Raw genomic sequence first — 21,821 nt, forward strand, 5'->3', positions numbered from 1 at the left:
TGAAATAAATAATTTTAATTTTTTGGGGTATACTGGTCCAGCAATCAATTTCAATTTTTATCAAAATTTTCCATAAGGTTCAAATTTTAAATTATTCGAGACAAAAACAACACATTAGACACTTATTTGACCCCGACGAAAATACTATTACAGTGATGTGGGTACGTAAGCTTTTTAAACAAAAAAAAACTGGAATTTTCATAAAATGCTACTGATTTGGCAGTTAATAAAGTACCGTATTGCTCAAAGTAAGATAAAATAAGGTTGATAACTCTTTCTTAAAATAGTATCCACACATTTTTCAACAAAAAATCAAAAATACTTTTCGCAACCAAATTCGAATTGAAACGAAACAAATAAATAATTCATTGAAATAATCACGCTCTCAGTACACTGGCCACTTAGCCGTCCGCGGTCAAATGGTAATAGAAATAAATCGGCGCCGTATACCCTTCGTACCGGTCATTCCGTCCCGAGGGACTTTTCGACCGAAATTGTAACGTTTCCCGACCGCCCCCAATACGATGTTCATAGGGTTAAAATTGCCTTTAAAAAGTTTCAACACTTTTTTTTTGGCACAGGTACAAACTGTTGACAGCCTGTGTCAATTCCTTAACTTTTTTTGGCAAAGGCATTGGTTGGGTTGGTTGACTGGGTTAACGAAAAATTAAACTCGTACTCGTAAAAGGTTCATCTAAAATGCTCAGACTATGTAGCTTTTTTCGTAAATAATGTTTAAATTGTTATTATTACAGACTAAAATTTTATTAGACACTCATTTGATACCTACGAAAATATGAAATAGTGACGTCACTATCCCACTTCTATATACTTATAATAAATCTGTAGAGAGGTCAATTCTGTACATTGAATATATTTAAAAAAAACCAATGGGGGATGTTTAGTAACGGATACTGATACCGAATCTGCAATTTATAATTTTCTTTTCTGTCTGTCTGTCTGTCTGTCTGTCTGTCTGTCCTCCGTCTGTATGTGTCGCTGTCACGTAAAAACTACCGAATAGAATGCGCTGAAATTTGGTATATGCATAGAATAAGTAGTGGAGCAATTTCTAGGATACTTTTTATAGCATAAAATTTCAAAGATTTTTAGAAAATTGAAAAAAATACGTAAAAATCGTTTGAACCTGCGTTTCCCTATAGAGACCATAGATGGCTTTACAATCCATTTCACAACATTCGCATAAATAAAGTTAACGCGGCGCCCGCCGTATCGATACATGTTGTTCGCACCAACCAATAGATGGCGTCGTTATAGTCCGCAACAAAGCATGTTTTTTCTAATTAATTTATTTTAATGGCTTTATTGTAAAAAAAATACCTTTGAAACATACTATACATCTATAAGATTTTCAAACATAAATGTTGTATGATATATTACACAAAAATGTTGGTTTACGTGGGTCCGGTGCGGTCGGGATATCCTAGATGGCAAATCGAGTAATTTCGTTTGTTGTCGTTGTTCGTCGCAACTAACAGATGGCGTTGTTGTTCGAAACACATTACCAAATTAATTGGTTGCATTTTGGAAATAAATTGGATAGCTATGAAACAGACTATGTGGTAAGTTTTAAAAAATAAACAACGGATGATATATAAAAAATAATTACGGGTTACGCGGTTTCGGACGTATCATCGCAAGTATACATTATTACGCGTGTGAAGAGCTCCGGCGCAGATAGGTCTGTCTGTAGCTATAATAATATTCTGAATCCAGACGGGTAAGCAATGGTCAGTCTATAATAAGGTATTATATTTTACACTGTAAACTGGTACGGATACAGACGAGAGCGGAAAAGAAGGTAACCACAGGAAATCAGGCCTATCTGAGCCTGTGTCACATTGTGTGCCCTTCGGGTCCCTTTCGTAAATAACCATTAGATGACAAAAGAGTTGTTAGCATTTTTATGTGTAGGTGTATCGAGTGCTTCGCAATTCGCTTGCTCAAACGAATAAGCAACAGTACGAAATTCACGCGAGCGGAGCCGCACGGGTCAGCTAGTATATTATAAATGCGAAAGTTTGTGAGAATGTATGTATGGATGGATATTTGTTTCTCTTTCAGGCAAATACTACTGAACCGATTGCGATGAAATTTGGTATATAGGTAGCTGAAGACTCAGAATGACACAAAGGCTACTATTTATCCCGAGGAGTTCCCGAGGGATCGGGATTTACCAGGAAGGGCTTCCACGCGGACGAAGTCGCAGGTGGCCTCTAGTATTTCATAAAGAGTAGCTGATTTGACTAGTAGGAAACTGCCCTATTGTTGAAAGTCTATTCGGCAATTAGGGTTATTTAAAAATAGCGTTTATTTTCACAAACTGAAGAGGCTTTTTGTTCCGTACTTTCGATTGACTGATTTATGATTTCGGTAAGGTCGGTTATATTTAGGTTTTGACCCAAATGAAGGTCGCGTTTTGATTTGGGTTTAGAAAGCTTTGATCATAAATATTCAAGAGAATCATTCACATCGCGCTTGTGTTTTCCAGAAAAAGATTATTACATGTATTTTTTTCTGTGTAACTTGTTATTGCTTGTCTTCGTGTTATGAGGCAAATATTATTGTAAATCAAAGTCAGATATATTTACTGATTATTATGTCACAATTATGTCTGTAAATAGTATATCTGACTATAATATTTAGAAATTATTTAGGAACAATAGAAAATATTATGAAGAATATCCTACTAATGATAGTTGTAAAAGCTTCAAAATATGGATGGATTCATGTCTGTTACTCACTTCGCTGTGTACGAAAAACCACTGGATGGATATTAATGAAATTTGGTACTCCAATAGCTTATAAACTGGATTAACACATATGATACTTTGTACCCCGGAAATGTTATCACACGACCGAAGCCGTGGGCAAAAGCCAGTTAACTTATATACAAAAGTTGGCGACATAAAAGTTGTTGAACAAGATATATTAGTAATTTTGTTCCTAAGTGATATTGAAACTAACGAGCCGAGTTTGGAAGACATTTTCGGCTTCTGATATTGATTGATGAAATTAAGGACATTTTGCTGACAGATTACAATGTTGTGATCTACTAGACGTGTCCAGTAGATTCTCTGCAATCGGTACTACCGAGTATCGAGAGTTTGACATTTAAAATGTTCTGCCGTTAAATAGTTCCTACGATGCCCGGTAGAGGCGCTGATCAAATTTTCATACAAATTTTTGATAGCTAGCACGATCTCCATAGAGGAAGAGAATCCCGCTGGAGTCTTACTTTGTTTAAAAAGTATGTTAATTATTGAAGGTAATATTTTTTATTAAGAAATTATTGTTAAAACAGTTGTTGCCTACTCGTGCTACGTATTTTGATAACTGAACTTCCGTTAGCCATAAGCGTGATGATAAAGGCCTCTAGCCTTCTTCGTGAATAGAGCTATGGCATATTATAAACAAATGTAATAAAAATAAATTGAAGACTGACATGATTGTAACTCCAAGGCAATGCGTCAATCAATCAACTTTAAAAAAAATATATTTATTACTTTTCATCGCATTAAAACCAGCCTGCCAACTGTACTCTATAATTAGACTGTTCCAAAGAGGTTTTATTCAGCACAAAATATAACGAAAATACTAAAAGGTGTTAAAGGTTATTGTTTTAAGACTTCTAAAAGGTGTGGTAATGGTTTTAATGGCGGCTACAAGATTTAGGGCGTCTACCAAACTTTCCTAACTTAAATATTAATTTTAGATTTCGTTCATAATATTAAAGAGCTTTAGGGTAACTTTTCTTGATTATTATTAAGGAAAATTGTCGCGCTTATATTTTAAAAGTTATTAGACACAACTGAAAATAAAAATAACAATAAAAATAGTTACATATCCTTTATGAATTGTTAAAACCAAAAGGCAAGCGCTTTTCATGTATCTTTTCAAAGATTCCTCTCTCTTCTTAATATTTAGCGGCATCAAGAGCTCACGATACCATTAGCATAAGAACCAAGTCTATTGAAAAACCCTCAAGTAAGAGCACTCAATGAGTATCAGCGAGCAAGTTAACTCCATAACTATTATTAAGGTAGCTTCATAAACTGCAACTGAAAACAAAATAGAATCATAGGATTATCCGCCAAGAAAATATCTCATGAAAACCGGCACCATACTGTGATAAACCTAATAAAAGATTTATGAAGCAACTCATAATGCTCATAAAAGGCGAACGGCAGGTTTATATGAAGAATTCGTACAGCTTATAAAATGTCATGTTTAGGTTTACTTTTTGTTTTAATTGGTAGCTAATATGATAGACAAGCTTATTTTAAAATTCTTATATTTTTAAAAGTTGGGAGGTAAAAGTTATGTCCATTTTTAGAAGCCCCGACAGTTCGCTAAATTGCTCAGATGCTGTCAAAACCACAATTCAAAACAACAGCAAATTGGCGGATGCGTAGACGTCAGACGAAAAGTGACGTCTCATGAGATTTTCTTTTTCTTTAGTTGTCAACAAATATAAGCCGTGGACCAAAAATTATTATTTAAATAAACAAATACTTTCTAATTAATCCGGACTTCTAAAAATAATACTCCCAAATAAAAATAAGTGACTTAGTCCCCTTAATAAGTGGTACAAATTCTGTTACGAAACAACACAAACTTTAAGCTGTACGAAATCTGCCGATCTCATTTCATACTTTATGAAAAGAATGAACTATTTTTTAATTTTACACGCCAATGAGGTTTAAAGTCCATAAATTATTTTACACAGTAAATTAATAGTAAACCTCATTTCTGAACGGCTGTACAGTGTACATTATAAAAAAGAAAAAAGTCGAATTCAGATAAAGAGCTTCCGCGCACAGATAAAAAATAGAAACGTCAAATTTTCCCGCGCAAACGACATCGTATTATCTTTTGGAACATTTGTCGTGATATTAAATATCGTAAAAATGCGACAATAAACCGTATAGTATCATTGTACGGCGAATTTCATGTCGGAACAACTCCGGGGAGGTGTAAACAGCGTGAACGGGCGGCTCGAGGACGATGTCGCGTTAAATATTGTACCCTCCGTGAAACGGGACGGGCCCGTTTATAGTACGAAATGGCTGAAAGAAAATAACTTTGATAACTTATGGATTTTCTTGCGTAATTGTAACTTTAAATTATGTTGGAGCTTGTGATTTTATAAACGTTTCTTTTGGGAAATCGGCGTTTTATCTTAAAACATTTACGATGAAACCCATGGAATATATTATCTGCTTATGTCTTTAATTTAAACTCTTAACATTATTCCAGCGTGTAAGATAATTGTAACTAATTAGGACAAGAATTTATATTTCTATTCAATACAGATTTCTTAAAAAAAAAACAAATGTAATATAAAAAAGAGTTTCGTACACAGAACACGAAAATCATTTCTCTCTACCGTATCCTACATCTCGAAATAAGGAAGACAGAAATAAAATATGACGTAATCTCATTTCAAATATCGAACACTATTCAGGCTGGCGAAAAAAAAACCCACGTGACATCAATATTTTACTGTATCCACGCTCCTTAGTTTGGTATTCAACGCTTGGTACAAAGTTACCCGGCCGGCAGTTGACAGGCTACTCCCAAAGGCTAAATATTTGACGGGCGATCGCTCACGCCCTCTCTTTCAAAGTTTGCCTCTTTTTTTTGCACTTAGTTAAGAACTTAAGAAACTTGCACACTTTTTGTTCGAGCCGTGATGAAAATTCTTCTTGTGTAAGCTTTTTAGTTACGGAATAAAATTGGTAAAAGGAAGCTTGCGTAATTACTTCGACGGTTCAATCATTTAGTGAATTAATCACGGCGTTGAACAGCTGGAACTATCAAAGGGCAAATACGAATAGGTTTTTTTTCTTTTGTTTTTTACTTAAACTAATGACATCAATATCTTTGTTCCAGGTTTCGTATGCGACCAGTACGCTGATTGAAAACTAATCAAGGGTGTTTTACCCGACAACCAAAGGTAAGTCGTTCTTAATTACAGTACGTAATAATATATTTTATTAAGATACGTAGTTAGTCAGTTTCCGTTTGACCGCATTACTGAACATAGACGCTTCTGTTTTGTGGTACGCATAGCTCAAGTTAAGCGAAGCGAGCGCAAATTAGATATTGAAGATGTACTGATATATGTACAAATAAACACATTTCTCAGGAAGGTACAATTATATTCTTTAAACAATATTTATACAAGATATCGCCAAAAAACAGTGATAAAAGCCTTATAATTCACACCAAATAACCCAAAAACATAGAATTTACATATTACAATAATACGTCTCCGAGAAATTCACCCTCAAATAATTTCGAGCCCACAAACATAATCAAATAACAGCTGAAAATGAACGCATTACGAACATCTCGTAAACAAATAAATATTATCTAAACATGGAAACAGAGGCCGCAATAAATCTATCAACAATGTGACGAAAGAAATAAATAAAATATAAATTTTCTCTTTAAGATATATTATAGGAAAAATCTGTGGGACGAATTGTATTTCGCAACCTCAATAACATAGAGGCATAATACGAAAAATAAGTTTTTTTGAAACTACGTTTGAAGATTATAAGTTCAGACGTTCCGGCTTATTTTTGGAATAAAATTCGTGCTATTTGAGTTATAGATTTGATTATTTTAGATTTGTTTTTGATAACTACTCAATGAATAGCCATCCAAAACATTTTGAATTTAGATGCATATATTGAAAAATCTATATCAAAATAAAATGATTTGTTTTTTAGATCAAATGCTTACACTTGGCAATCATATAGAGCGTGAATTAACCATGTTTTTTTTAAATTAAACTATCCACGCTCTATGAATTGTTCTTGTGTCACGGTTTTACCAACATACTCTTCCATCAACAGACACAAAGTACAAACAAATCGCACAAATAATTATTCCATGTAGGAATCAAACCCACGACCTCCCAACGCGGCGTGGCAAACTTAACCACATCGCTACGGAGGCAGGCAAAAAATATCTAATTTTTCAGAAATGTTGACATAGACCCTTACATTTCTAAGGGTGCGATTTATTCACCCCTGAATCGTGGGCACAATATTTCACCCTTACATCTCCACACTCGTGAATTATGTATATCGTGATAGAAATATATTTATTTAGTTATCTCATAGTCCCGGCCCGGCGGCCATTAATTTTGTAAACTGAGGACTGGAGTATCGGCAATTTAGCAATGTTTTGACAGAATAGTTTTATCATGATATTGTGCTGTTGCGTATTGTATTGTATTTCTTTCTTTCTGGTTAATGAAAATGTGCAAGTTTTATGCCTCGAACACTATTGTTTATGCAAAATCATTTAGTATGAAAGATGTTTTTCCATGCATTACTTTTTATAATCATATCCGGTTTAATTACAAAAACCATTAAATATATAATTATCCTTTCAATATAATATGAGTACCATATACACTGTCATTGCAAAAGGAACACTTTAAACATTTACATAGACATACTCATAGACTCCTTTCACATATGTGAAAGGAGTATATACTACTTTCAGATTCATACCATCGCGAATTTAATTCGAAAACTAAAGCGTACAAATTCGATCACATCAATACGGAACATTAATCTAGGTTAATAAAACATTGTGGTTAACATAACCCGAATTATTACAATAATTATTATATTCGTAGAATTTCGCATAAATGCCGCAACATTACAGAATTTTGGATTAAAATCGTACACCGATCAGAGAACGAAAACACCCACAATTTGCGATACGAATTCGTTATTTAATTTATAATAAGATTATCAGATTACAATGTTATTTAAAATTATTATTTATCGAGGCCGCCGCTTCAGGTTAGTTGATTTATTGTTATTTCTCTGAAACAAATTGAACAATACATCAAATTGTATATATAATAGCACTCTCTCACGATATTTTACTATTATATTGAGGCTATTTTGTCCCCTTTACCTTGAAGCTAGTAATCACTATTAGGTGTTAAATTTTTATTTATATTATCCGCAAAGTTACAGCTTTGACTGTTGAAACGGTGAGAAACTTTTTAAAAAATATTATAAGAACTCAAAGCAATATGTTTTGATATAATACCAATTGTACTTTTTCCAAATGATCTAATTTTTTACTTTAAAAATAATCCGATTTCAATACATAACAAAAACAATCAAATAACAAAAAAACATGCCCATGATTTTGATTTATGCATATAAAACGATTATTTTAAATATATTTCTAAGTTTCCCATCTATTATACAAGTATTTGGGTACTACATAACTTCCTTATCCTCTACTTATTCGAATATTAGCTATATTAAATAGATATCTATGCTATTTCAATGGACCAAAATCGTTTCGACCCATAATATAAGATTATTGGTGGAATTTAATATGCGTAGTGAATCGAGCCTATAATCTTACGGAATTCTAATAAATCTATGAACAAATATCACAATATTTACTTAGCCTCATTTATTTAAGTGATATAGAACATAACAACATTTTTTTGGTGGCCCTGATCGACATTATTGTCCCAAGTCATTTTACTTTTGCAAGAATGTTGTAGTTTCCCAAATGGATCTCAATTTTATCTTGAACAAGCCTCTGTATAACGCATGGTCAAAGTCTTTTTCAGAAAAAAATTGCATCAGTCATCTTTTTTTCTATCGTCTGATCCCTACTCCTCACTGCCTAGTCCTCAATAAAACTCGTACCTTAGCAAAAGCTACAGGCTGTCTCTTCGCCTAGTCTTTACAAGAAAAGTCTAAACCGTCAAAGATAAAAATACAAAACAATCTTCATACTTTACCCCGATTTTTCTTTTAAACTAATACTATAAATACATGCCGTAGGCAAGGCCGAAATGGAAAAAGATTTGAGATTAAGCGGACTGTCTAAAAAGCCTATTTATTTCTACGTATTTGTAAGTACCGCTGCTTACGTACGGCTCTAACTTCGTTAACTCACTTGAAACGAGATCAGAATACGCAATGGAGAACATTTTTATCGATACTGTAGTACCAGTTTGTCTTGAGCCGCGGTTTGTATCGCACGATATATGAATGAGAGGTCACCTTCTGATTGATTGTGTGGCAGGAATAGAGTAATGATTTGCAGGTTATTTCCACAGCCGGATTAGGAATGGTTTGTATTTAATGCATAATTTTTGTATGTATATTTTGTTTGTTTTTCTTACTATATGATCAAAAGATAATTAAATTAAAATCGAGTCGTATTGAAGACTACTTAACTGGTTCGAGTTTCTGAAGTATGGCAAAATGTAGGTAACACTTGCAAATAGAGCGATGATTTGGCTCATTCTTGCTTATAATTATCCAGAATTACTTCATACTAAGATCACCTAAATAGTGCTCTTATCAGATAATATCTTGGTTAATTAAAGGTATTTCCAACTTGGGCAGTTTTGACCCACAATTTTAAATTGCACCGCAATTTTCCAACACCTGCCGCTCAATTCTCTACACTCTGTACAATCAACTAGTGAGTATTATAAATTAGTTCATACGGGCGCTAGGGGCGCTGATCAGATTTTATACAAAGTCGAAAACTGGAAATAATCGATAGTTGTAATAGCCTTATTTTCAGCTATTCCAACGCTTTTGCCCACACCTAACTCTTAAGCCCACGTCCATTACACGATCCTTACAAAGCATAAAAGCTATGTTAATCCCTAAGAGAAATACAACTCGATATTAATACCTCCAATCTGAACAATATCGTTCTACATATATTAATATATTCAGGAGGTACAATGGAAACCGTTGCTATTTATTTGCACAGCCATTTTTATTCCACACACATCCAATCTTATCTTTATTCCGCTAAACCCTCAATATTTACGTAACATACCTAATAAAGCTTTGCCGACATAATGGAAAAAATATATATTGTGAATGTGGGGTCTTCTGACTGTCTGTCTGTTTCATTGCAAATTAAAAATAAAACTTAGTAAAGAAATTGGTTTTATAATAATTATTTTTTCTTAAAAATTACCCTCTAATAGAATTTGATGAAGTGTTGAAGGATGTCAGGAAAATTTTATACAATTCAATCTTTTACTCAACGTTTTTAAACTTGTAAAAGTTCGCATCTAATATTCGTTGGTGTAAAAAAACATTGACATCCTAATCAAGGTTCGATGATAAATAAGTTTCAAGCTAAGGAGGAAAATGTATGGTCGAAAAAAAAACAATTCAGTTAACGAAGAAGTCTTCAACCTGAAGCTACCAGCTTGGTGAACTAAGGTCTTCCCTTTCTGGTTCTAAAAGAACATGCCTTCTAATGGGAGAGTAATCGGTTTAATAACAACAGAGAATAAATTGTTTTTATTATGTCAGCCTGTACTATCTCACTGCTGGACAAAGGCCTTTCCAATTTTTTTCCAGTCATTCCTATCGCCTGATTACATGTCCAATTAGTATCAAAAGCATCAATTAATAAATTGCTTTATAACCATCCACCTGTCAACGCTAAAGATAGATCTCTCTATTAACCTGCTACTATGACCAAACTTTTAAACTTATTTTTCACTTCATCAAATAGGAGAGCGTATTTTCTTAAATTAATAATTTCGTAATTTAAAAAGTAGGCAGACAAAGTCTCAACGTAAAGCTTAAGTAAAATAAATAAATAAAGGAATTGGAACAATACAATGCAATATCAGATATCAAAAGTAAACTCAATCAGAATCGGTAAACAGCGTTCAAGATGATGGTTCGATTTCAATTACATTGCTGCTTTTGTTACCTGTTGTTTGTCATTTATTTATTTATTTTCAATGTTGAGCAAACATGGATAACGATATGTGTGTTTTGTGTTTGCGTTCATTTCGTTGCTTTCTGATCAGTGAGAAATGTCTAACTTTATTAATTTTAATTCTGTGGTCTTCAATCTTGTTTGCCTCTGTGGTTAGTTAGTAGAGTATTGTATTTTTGGATAAATTGCTATAATATTTTTTGTTTGTGTGTGTTTTCGATAGGATTTTTAATTTACCTCCCCGTTTAAGGCAGTAAATCGTTTTCTTTTACTTGAGACCTACCTATATTGTATGCTAGAAAGAGTACTTACACCTACGTCCTAATTATATAAAAAGTATGCAGCTACATATAATTTGAAGAACAATTTTGAAATACAAAAAAAAAGGCTCTGACTAATTACAAAAATATATTTTTGCCAATTTTTTCTATTTTGTCGGAAATTCATCGTATTGTTTCATTCGTAATCCTACCAAGTCTTGTAAAGCAACAACAGTAACCCATAATAACGCTAATTATTATACTCAGAGAGTCTTAAGAAAAATGTCGTGTAGCTTTTCATCACAAAATACGAGACTTCTCCCCTTAAAGTGCTCTACGAGTGGACAGGAAACATAAGAAAGAACTTTTATGTTAAGCTATGAGAATATGTCACCATAGACATTATGGAATATTGCGAAGTTTTTTTTTTATTTTATTTTTTTTTGAACGGATTATCAGAATCTGCTTTATCAAAGTTTCTTTGGTCTGACACACAATTTGGGAAATTCAAAATATCTTTTATTAGCTGTCCCGCGCCACTTCGCTTGCGTCACCGAAGAGAGAATGGGTCATAATTTTCCCCGTTTTTGTAACATTTTTCGTTACTACTCCGCTCCTAATGGCCAAAGCGTGATGTGATAAAGGATTTCATTTTAAGGTTTCTAGGATCCTTTTGCCTGCATTTAACCATAATCAGTTAAGTCATGAAAATGTTATAGACAAATCGACGGCCCCTACGTACATAAAGACATGTCAAAAGTGGCAATTTTTTTTTATTGCATTTATGGCTTTAGCTTGTCTTTATGCATATACCTATATATTTATTTTTCTTAAATATGTTGTATTTTACTTAAACTACAAGTCGTATATGAGAATATGTATCGTAATTACAAGGAATAAGTGTCGTAGATGCGGATATCTGTAGTTATCGTTTTATACGGTGTTTTAAAAATGCGCGCTACTCGGTGCTAGTGCGGTCTTGTCAGACTTAACTTCATTCACGGCAATTCCCGAACAAGTCATGTCGATTCTTGTCCGCGCAGTGAAATATTTAACCAATCGAATCCTTCTGATATTTGCACAGCTTTATTTGATTTCCAAAAAATAACACTCTACATGCCGAAATTTGTGTACTAATTGTTTATTAGTGTCTTACAAAAAAAATCATCTATACTATATAATATTATAAAGCTGAAGAATTTGTTTGATTGTTTGTTTGTTTGTTTGTTTGTTTGTTTGTTTGAACGCGCTAATCTCAGGGACTACTGGTCCGATTTGAAAACTTCTTTTAGTGTTAGATAGTCCATTTATCGAGGAAGGTTATAGGCTATATATCATCACGCTACTACCAAGCGAAGTTGCGCGGGTCAGCTATCAGATTATAATTTTACAGTTTTTTAATCTGGGTTATAGAAAGCTACATGTTACATGTGGGATGAGATAGTTACTAAACGTGGCGTTGTTTTCTTTCGTTAACAATAAAGTTAAAGATGGCGTAAAAGATTTTAGATTCTGGTCAGACGACTGTGCTAGTCAGAATCGCAATTGCATTGTCTTTTTAACCCCCGACGCAAAAAGAGAGGTGTTATAAGTTTGACGTGTCTGTCTGTCTCTCTGTCTGTCTGACTGTCTGTGGCATCATAACTCCCGAACGGATGCAGTGATTTCAATTAAGTTTTTTTGTATTAAATGTTACTGCGAGTTTTCTTAGACATGTTTGATGAAAATCGTTCGAGCCGTTAATAGGTTGTTGGGGTTGAAAGTGAGGGAAGAAGAGCAAATTTACTCGGATGAGTTCTCAAATAGCTTCGTATGATGAGGAAGTTAGTGGTGGGATTATACGAATGGCTTAACCTAACTAGCCAATCTATAAAATGTATGAAAAACAAAAACTGTATAAACCGGGGGTTTTTTATTTTTTTTATTTATAGTTATTTATATATTTGTATGTAGGTAAGCAATGCATTTAAGGTAGATGTGTGCCCATTGATTCCTAGAAAAGGACACACTCAGAACGAGGCAGATAGTGTACACGTATTAATAGAGCGAACAGCAAAAAATAACTTATTTACACGACAGGTGAATAGTACACAACTTGTTTTCTTCCTGTTATTAAGACGAACTATTAAAAAAAGTTTGAGAGTAATAAGGTGAATCAGTCTAAATAAAGCTGTGATGATTAGATAATATAATAAATAAGGTAGATTAGATAATTAAGATGAGACGTATAGGTAATCAAATAAAGCTGTGATGATTATTAAATATTTCAAAAATATATTTTTAGATTGGGCTGACTGCCTTGCTGCTGATTATTATTTTAAGACAACCGTGATTTTTGAATGTTTGGCTCCTACTTTAATCAGACTATCAATACCTATTGTTAAGGTGTGAGAAAATTGATACTTAACAATAAATGTTGCTCAGATATTATTATTATCCTTCTTCCATTAATAAAACACAAACCTAAATTTTAGTTAAGGACATGCCTTTGTATACTTTCGAGAAATAAAAATATTTATATCTTAATTAAACCGCGTATAAAGCGATATGTCTACGTTGATGTATATTTATATCCATGGGTGGCAATCTAAGGAAGTTTAATGTATTCGTTTGAAAACAATAACATAAATATACGTTTTCATAAAACATTTTATTCAAATTCTATTTCAGATACTGTTTTCTTCTTTCCTGCGTATAAAAAGATATCTTATACTTGTCTGACATGCTCTTATTTTAATATCACCGTAGAAACAGTCACCTATAAATTTTTCCAGGAAGATATAAAATAAATAAATATGTATATATACCATTCTAAAGCTCCTAAATCTCATAAGACATTATAGAAATAAAATATTTATAATTGCTCATAGAATTATTTCTATAGCGGTTTGAATACAAATTATGCTCTCCTGTAAACCTCGGTTTTTGACATGTCTTTTTGTACGTAGGGACCGTCGAAATATACATTTGTATTTCCTATATCAGTATGATTACAAAATTAAACAAATCACTATATTATTTCGTATATAACTATAGATTAAATACAGAATTAAATAAGTAATTATTCTATATACAGTATAAAACATTGCTCCAGATAGACTGGTACAATTATACGAGTGCATTACAACCCTTACAGCTATTATGAACGTAGCCGGGTTAATGTGCGGTGATCCGTTCTGTTGCTCCTGACTACGGTGGGCACACACTGGCGCGGCCTAGTATCATAAAAGTTGTTATACTCAGGTCGTTACAAACTTACGAACTACGTCATAATCAAAAGAATCATAAGAATGTAACAATGTGTAAGTGCGAACAAGAGACTCCGATGAAACGACATGACTTAGTTCGCACGTTTGAAATGGCCCGACTATTGAAACATTGAAAACTATTTAATACGACATCTTACACTCGATACTGTCGAGTAGCAAGTATCTAGACATTTAACACAAGTTTTTGACACTTCTGACATTTAAAAAGAAAATTACATTGTAAAAATGGTTCTTGCGGAATACGCTAGGAGCGCTGATCAGCTTTTCATACAAATTAGATAGTCGATAGAAATTATACGAAAGCATGTAAAGCAAGTGTAAGATTACTTGGCTTACATGCTTTTTTTTATTTTTTTTATGTTATGATTTCTTATTACCTGCTTGAATTTTAACAACATCACAAAAGTTTCTTTTCATTTAGACGTCAAAGCCAAATTCCAGCCAAATGTATTTTGAGTTTTTACATGATGTTATCCCACCGCAAAGTCATCTCCTACCGGCTTTTAAAAGTAACTTCCAAAGTAACTTTCCCAATCTGTCAAACAAATTACACACCCACATGACATTGACATTTCAAAAATAACGATCACCAAAAATACCTTCAAAATTCGAATCAATAACTGTGACGTCACACTATTGCTATCTCTATCGCACTTAGTAAATAATTCCCCGTGTTGTGTGTGTACCTTTACAATAGGTACATAAACGGGTTGATTACATAACTGAATGTTTGCTGGCGAATAATTAAAGCGTGCATATTACAATGCTCGTAGACATCACAAACGAAATTCGTGTGACGGTGTTTTATTGAATGTAGCGTGACGTGTATTGTGTACTTACAAATTCTATCGTGGGGAATTTTATTGACTGATCTTAAGATAGTTAGTATTTTCAAATATTATATTCTGTATTGATTTTATGACTAACTAGCTGACCCGCGCAACTACGCTTGCGTCACATAAGAGAGAATGGGTCAAAATTTTCCCCGTTTTTGTAACATTTTTCAGTGGTGCTCTGCTCCTATTGGTTGTAGCGTAATGATGTATAGCCTATAGCCTTCCTCGATAAATGGACCATCTAACACTGAAATAATTTTTCAAATCGGTTCAGTAGTTCCTGAGATTAGCGCGTTCAAACAAACAAACAAACAAACAAACAAACTCTTCAGCTTTATAATATTAGTATAGATTACTGGATCGATGCTTTTGATTCAGAAGAGCGTCTGCTCATACCGACTTCACATTTAACCCGTAACCTCTTCGTGTTCTATTATCGGCATATAAATAAAAACCAGATAATAAAATGGCCTCTTCATAGCTTGGCGTCCGTTTCTCCCAGGAACGAGGAAGAGCTTTAAGTCCACGTCTGACTAAGTGCACTTATGGCCTTTGTATTCATTAAAGACTTATTTAAAGAACTCTAAGACAGGCACAATTTCACCCGTTTCCTTCAACGTCAAGCAAATCAGGGTAAATCTATATACTAATCTATACTAATACTATAAGAGATTGTTTGTTTGTTTGAACGCGCTAATCTCAGGAACTACTGGTCTGATTTGAAAAATTCCTTCAGTGTTAGATAGCCCATTTATTGAGGAAGGCTATAAGCTATATATCATCACACAACGACCAATAGGAGCAGAGTACCAGTGAAAAATGTTACAAAAACGGGGAAAATTATGATTCTCTTATGTGACGCAAGCGAATTTGCGCAGGTCAGCTATATTGAATAATCGTGTGACCAAATATCGTTTCACTTTCCAACAAAGCAGTAATCTAGCCCTGTCCTTTAAACTTGTAAATTTGAAGGTACAAACCGCATCTGGCCACCTGTTTGAAGGCTACGTTCAGTTATCGATTGATTCGCTTCATGTCTTGAGTATTGTAACAAATAGGCACTTGATGAAACGTCAATCATCGTGATAAATGGAGAATAGAAGTACTAACGCTGTATTTAGTTTAGTTATTGTGTTAATGGTTTGTTCTAGTCATTGTGTTGATGAAGGATAGATGTCTTACTAGATATTGAACGTTTTGGGAACTCAATTAGCACTCTAACCCCCGGTTTCTGAGGTAAATTTAGCGGTAGTTTATCTATTCAATAGTATTTATACTCATATAAAAAATATATTGAATAGATAAACTACCGCTAAATGAACCTCAGAATTTGGGGGCTTGTCGTTAAGAAATACTAATTTTTCCAATAAAAATTGTAATGTAAAGCGTATGGTAGGAACAGTCTGATTGATTCGATTTTATAAATCATAGCTGACCCGCGCAACTTCGCTTGCGTCACGTAAGAGGGAATGAGTCATCATTTTCCCCGTTTTTGTAACATTTTTCGTTACTACTCCGCTCCTAATGGTCGTAGCGTGATGATATATAGCCTATAGCCTTCCTCGATAAATGGGCTATCTAACAGTGAAAGAATTTTTCAAATCGGACCAGTAGTTCCTGAGATTAGCGCGTTCAAACAAACAAACAAACAAACAAACAAACTCTTCAGCTTTATAAAATATAGATGTTGCAGGTTTAATTGCTTTCAATAAATCTAGTTAACAATAGTAACCACGCCACTACTACTATCTTACCTCTATAACATCACTTCTGTTTTATACGAATGTGCATGACATGATCCATTCGCGTCGCTTGCATAGCCGATGCTCTTACGAAGCAAATATTTGTGGAGACGACAAATAGTTGTTTCGGATTAAGTTACACATTAAGTCCACGATTTGTACATTTTTATAGCCAATACCTCACACACAAAACTTAACTCATCGTCTTTAAAGAAATATATCAACTAGTAATTTGAGCCTGAATGTTAATGTATCTATATAAGTATGTAGTTAGAAGTATATAAGTATGTTTATCAGTTATTTGGTTACCATAGTACAAGCTCTGCTTAGTTTGGAATCAAATGACCGTGTGTGAGTTGTCCAATCATATTTATTTATTTATTTCTCTATAATAATTAGTTCTAATAAGGTCCAATACACTACTATATGGGTACTAGTATAATCTCAAGAATATTCCCACATTCAGTTACTCGACGTATCTTCGTTAGCTTCAAATGTCGTCATATGAATAAGGGTTGCTTACTTTTTTAATTAATCGCCTCGTTGCCAAACAGAAACACGACGCCGACTTAAAATGTGCGAAATTAATTAAATTTTAATTTCACCTTCTCTTATTTCGCTGACATTAATCAACTTCTGCCTTTATGGCGCAGTCGGTAGTGGATCTGACTGCTGAACATGAGGTCTGGGCTTCGATTCTCAAGTCGGAAAAACTACTATCAGTCCATTTTAATTTAATGTTAGAATGTTAATTAATAGTAACCCGGTGTTTGGTAATGTGCCCGGTAAATGGCAATAGGTTCGCACCCTATTACATTTAGCAAAAAAAATGCGAAACATAGTTGTGTTTCGTAAATCGACCTACACTTTTGAGTATAAAAGGCGTGATATCATACACACATACATACATACATGTAATCACGACTTTTTCATATAGGGGTAGGCAGAGACTCGAGCATTATGTATGTATGTATTAATCAACTTTTTGTGGTTTTATCTCCAAAACCGATGAAACCATAGCGGTATAGATTGGAATCGCATTGGATTATAGCGTATCGAATGAATACTGTTTTGTAATTGATTAAATTTTGCAATGTATTAAATCCTGGTGCACATGTATTTTGTCAGACGAATTAATATCGTAATTAATGTTGTGATTACGTTTCGCATCATACTATCAATTTAAGTAAATTTCAATGAAATATAAAAGCAATATTAGACATACTTGTTGCAAGTGGAAATTACATAATTATGTACAAGGATTATCCCCGGCGGTCATGTATGACAAGTTGTATGGATGTGAATGAATGCAGTTATTAGGCATCGTAACAAGTGACGTTCTTTAGTCACTGCGTACCCTATTTAAACTACTTAAACATTTTTTTTATGTTTGTAAAAAAAAATGGTTGGAATATATCGTAGCTAAAAACTTTTTGGTTATAAATACTTTAAATTTTTATGACAAATAGTAGCGTGTCTATGAAAAAAAGGCTTGTTTCTATTACCAGGGTATAATATAACATAAACATAGTTATATTTAAACCTCTCACAGGCGAGTATTATGTAATGTATGTATAACAAGCAGTTAAAAACCCAGTGACGTACATCCAGTAGTTTCTATAACGATACGAACATAAATTGGGCTATTAAACCCTTACTGTGAATACTACAATTACTCAAGTTCCCGACGTCTCTTGGCAGTCGGATCCTGCCTTTGTGTCGTTCATATCTTGTTATACAATGAACTGGCTCTAAAGTTTATGTAACAAGACCTATAGGGTATTTATAAACTTAGAATTGAGGGGCAAAGGAGCAAAATAACGTACGGACTTTTTATAATCGTAAAATCAAAATGATACCAAACGCAATTTGTATGACTGTGTGACTATCGTAATGTATATTTATATATATGTACATATTATTTAAACTATAACATCATATTTTTTTCGATTTATCATTTATTTGTAATTGTATCTTCAACTTACTGACCAATTTTGAAATTATGCATAGTAAAGGATTTAATGATATATTAGTATGCATCTGGATCACAACCACGATAATAAAATTTGCACAGAACGCAGATTAAAAATTCATGCCGCATCCATAAAATACGACTGTTGTACTTTAAAAAAAACCCAACACTTAAAAGGCATCACCTGCACAAATTGTTTACAGAAAAGCACTCATTATGAAGCCAACAACATTACGGCCATAGACCTACAATTACAATCCGACTGATCGCAACCACAAACTTTTTAATTGCACCAATAAAGCCACAGATTGAAACTCGTCATCAGAATTTAACCGGCCACATTCAAAAGTTAGTGTTGCCCGTGGAATAAAACAAAGAAGTCAATTAATATAAAACTGTCGGTTTGCCACTGAACGCGGTCCGACGCGCAATCATGGCCGCCCGTAGCCTCGTAGCAATTACGCTCTCGTAGCGGTCGCGTAGCAAGCTCTACGAGTGCTCGAATAAAATGCTTGTAGAAATTTCTAGGGCGGGAGCTTGCTACTCTTAAGTTGTATGTATTGTTAAGAACTTAATTACATTAACTTTTGTACGCTATACATAATATTATTTTGGGTAAATAGATCTGTATTTCAACGCTTTTGCAACGTTTTCGTGTAATATAGTCTGGACCTTTGTAAGTCAAAATCGCTGTGAATGTTTCTAAATGTTTCAACAAACTTCTACTTATTTAAAACTTTCATTTTAATTTTATTAAAACCAATGGTTTATAATGTATTAAAAATCTGTAATGAATTTCTGAAAGTTAAAAACATTCTTGTTAATTAAGTTAATTTCTCTCGCTTGTTTTAAACTACCAATAAAAACATTACATATATTATTTTATTGTAAAAAAATCCACAATTTACTTATAAAGGCTTTATTTTTGCAAATCTCTAAACACCTTTACGTAAACGTACACAAAGTCCAAACAAAAATCCTCTTCATCTTTTGATTCTGGACGCGAACACAAACTTATTATTTAAATATTTGGCAAATCTCTTCGCACTTGGCGCGGCGGGCTCCGGACCTATAAGTCGAAAACTTGAAAAGCGAGTTGTGGCAAAGAAAATTTCCCTTCATACTATCAAAAGGGTTGGGAGTTATTGGCTTATTACGTTTCTTGGTGAAATACTTTGCGGGCCAAAACGCGAGTAAGCAAGATTTATCGGATCATTTCCTACCAAAGTATTGTTATACGAAATATGTCGAACAAATACACGTATGAAATATTATGATTGATTTCTATTTACGCTAGTTTTCCTCCATATTTTTACCTGTACGTTTCTACTTGTATGCACATTAATAATATATCGTATTGACTTTGTAAGCACTTTGTTATAATGGCTAAGTTCGAAGTTACGATTTATTTTCGAATAGAAATAACAAAAGGTGAACTGAGTAATTATTGTGAATATTATATTAATTTACAAAAGAAACATGGCTGACGTGAATCGGAACAGGCTCGTGCCCTGAAGCGAGGGATTAAAGCTACCGATAATTAAGATAATTATAATATTATTTTAATGTTAATAACTAAATAAATATAAATGTACATTTTGTTTATATCAATTATTTAGCGATCTATAAAAAGCATTCTTTAGCATGGACATTTAGCATAACTCGCACATTGAACTCGTAAGACTAACTCCCGGTTTCTGAGTACATTTAGCGGTAGTTTATCTCTTCAATAGCGTTTTTCTGTATGAGTTTTGACGCTATTGAAGAGATAAACTACCGTTAAATGTACCTCAGAAACGGAGTGTAAGTTCTTCGTACTCCGCAAGGCACTTTAATCAGCTACCGTAACTTTACCAATTTTGACATTAACATTGATGTGTATTTTCCTTAAATAACTTCCTTAGCTATATAAAAATAGCCTAATAAAGTAAAGTGTACTTAGCTCCCAAAGAATGTACATGAAGTATGTATTTATATTTCTTGAAAAAGTAGGTTAAATAAAACTCATCTACAGACCATACATTTTACATCTATTCCATTAAAACCATACGGCGTTGATAAAAGCCCCTTTGAATTTTATCCCCTCATGTAAATGTGTACATGTAAATTACATACAACTCTTACACTTATTCGATTTCATTAAGCCTTCCCGTAAGGGTGATCCACCTTTACGAATATTACTAATTGAGGGCGTAACTGTAGATGTGGCAATTTAAATTTTGTGAAGATATTTTATTTACTGTTGTTGTTTATTATAGTGGATTTCAAAACGTTACCATGGGATTTTCTGCTAAGTAATTTTTGTTAGGTGTCATTGTGATTTTTGTGAATGTAACCGTTTTCTTAAACATCATATTAATAAAGTCATATAAGGGATAGAGGATTATAGTAGATGGGCTTAAACATAATGAAAATTTAACTTCGGACTTGGTCACAAGCCGAGATAGTCATCACAATAGGGAACCTGCAACAACCTGGTTATTTACAAGAAAGCTGTTGCTAATATCGTGAAAAAGGAAACCTAATGGTGTAAAACCATAGATCCAGCCAAGAGCTACAACTCTACCACTTAAGAAATGATCCAAAAATACGTTAACCTTTTAAACCAGAAAGTCGCTTCGCTAAATAAACATTGTCTTATACATTTGTTTTTTATGTAAAGCAAACATTGTATTATATATAAAGCAGTGATAGCCGAGTGGTATAAGTTGACACCTCCCACGCAAGTGGTCGCAGGTTCGAATCCGAGGCAACACACCAATGACTTTTCGAAGTTATGTGTGTATTAGAAATAATTATCACAAGCTCCAACGGTGAAGGAAAACATCGTGAGGAAACCTTGCATGCCTAAAATTTGTTTAATACATTTATTGAGGGCATGCAAAGTCCCCAACCCGCACTTGGCCAGCGTGGTGGACTAAAGGCCTAAACCCTTCCTCATTACGGGAGGAGAC

General features: G+C 33.5%; 1 protein-coding gene across 2 annotated transcripts in view; it reads left to right on the forward strand.

Moving 5' to 3' along the window:
• LOC142979635 (Ig-like and fibronectin type-III domain-containing protein 2) overlaps positions 1–21,821 on the forward strand; it is a 183,523-nt gene that overhangs the window by 100,253 nt on the left and 61,449 nt on the right. For both annotated transcript variants that reach the window (XM_076124683.1, XM_076124684.1), the window contains exon 3: positions 5,917–5,980. The gene's annotated coding sequence lies outside the window, so the exon portion shown is untranslated. The remainder of the gene's footprint in view (positions 1–5,916; positions 5,981–21,821) is intronic.

The sequence above is a fragment of the Anticarsia gemmatalis genome, chromosome 16, assembly GCF_050436995.1.
Source record: "Anticarsia gemmatalis isolate Benzon Research Colony breed Stoneville strain chromosome 16, ilAntGemm2 primary, whole genome shotgun sequence".
NCBI lineage: Eukaryota > Metazoa > Arthropoda > Insecta > Lepidoptera > Erebidae > Anticarsia > Anticarsia gemmatalis.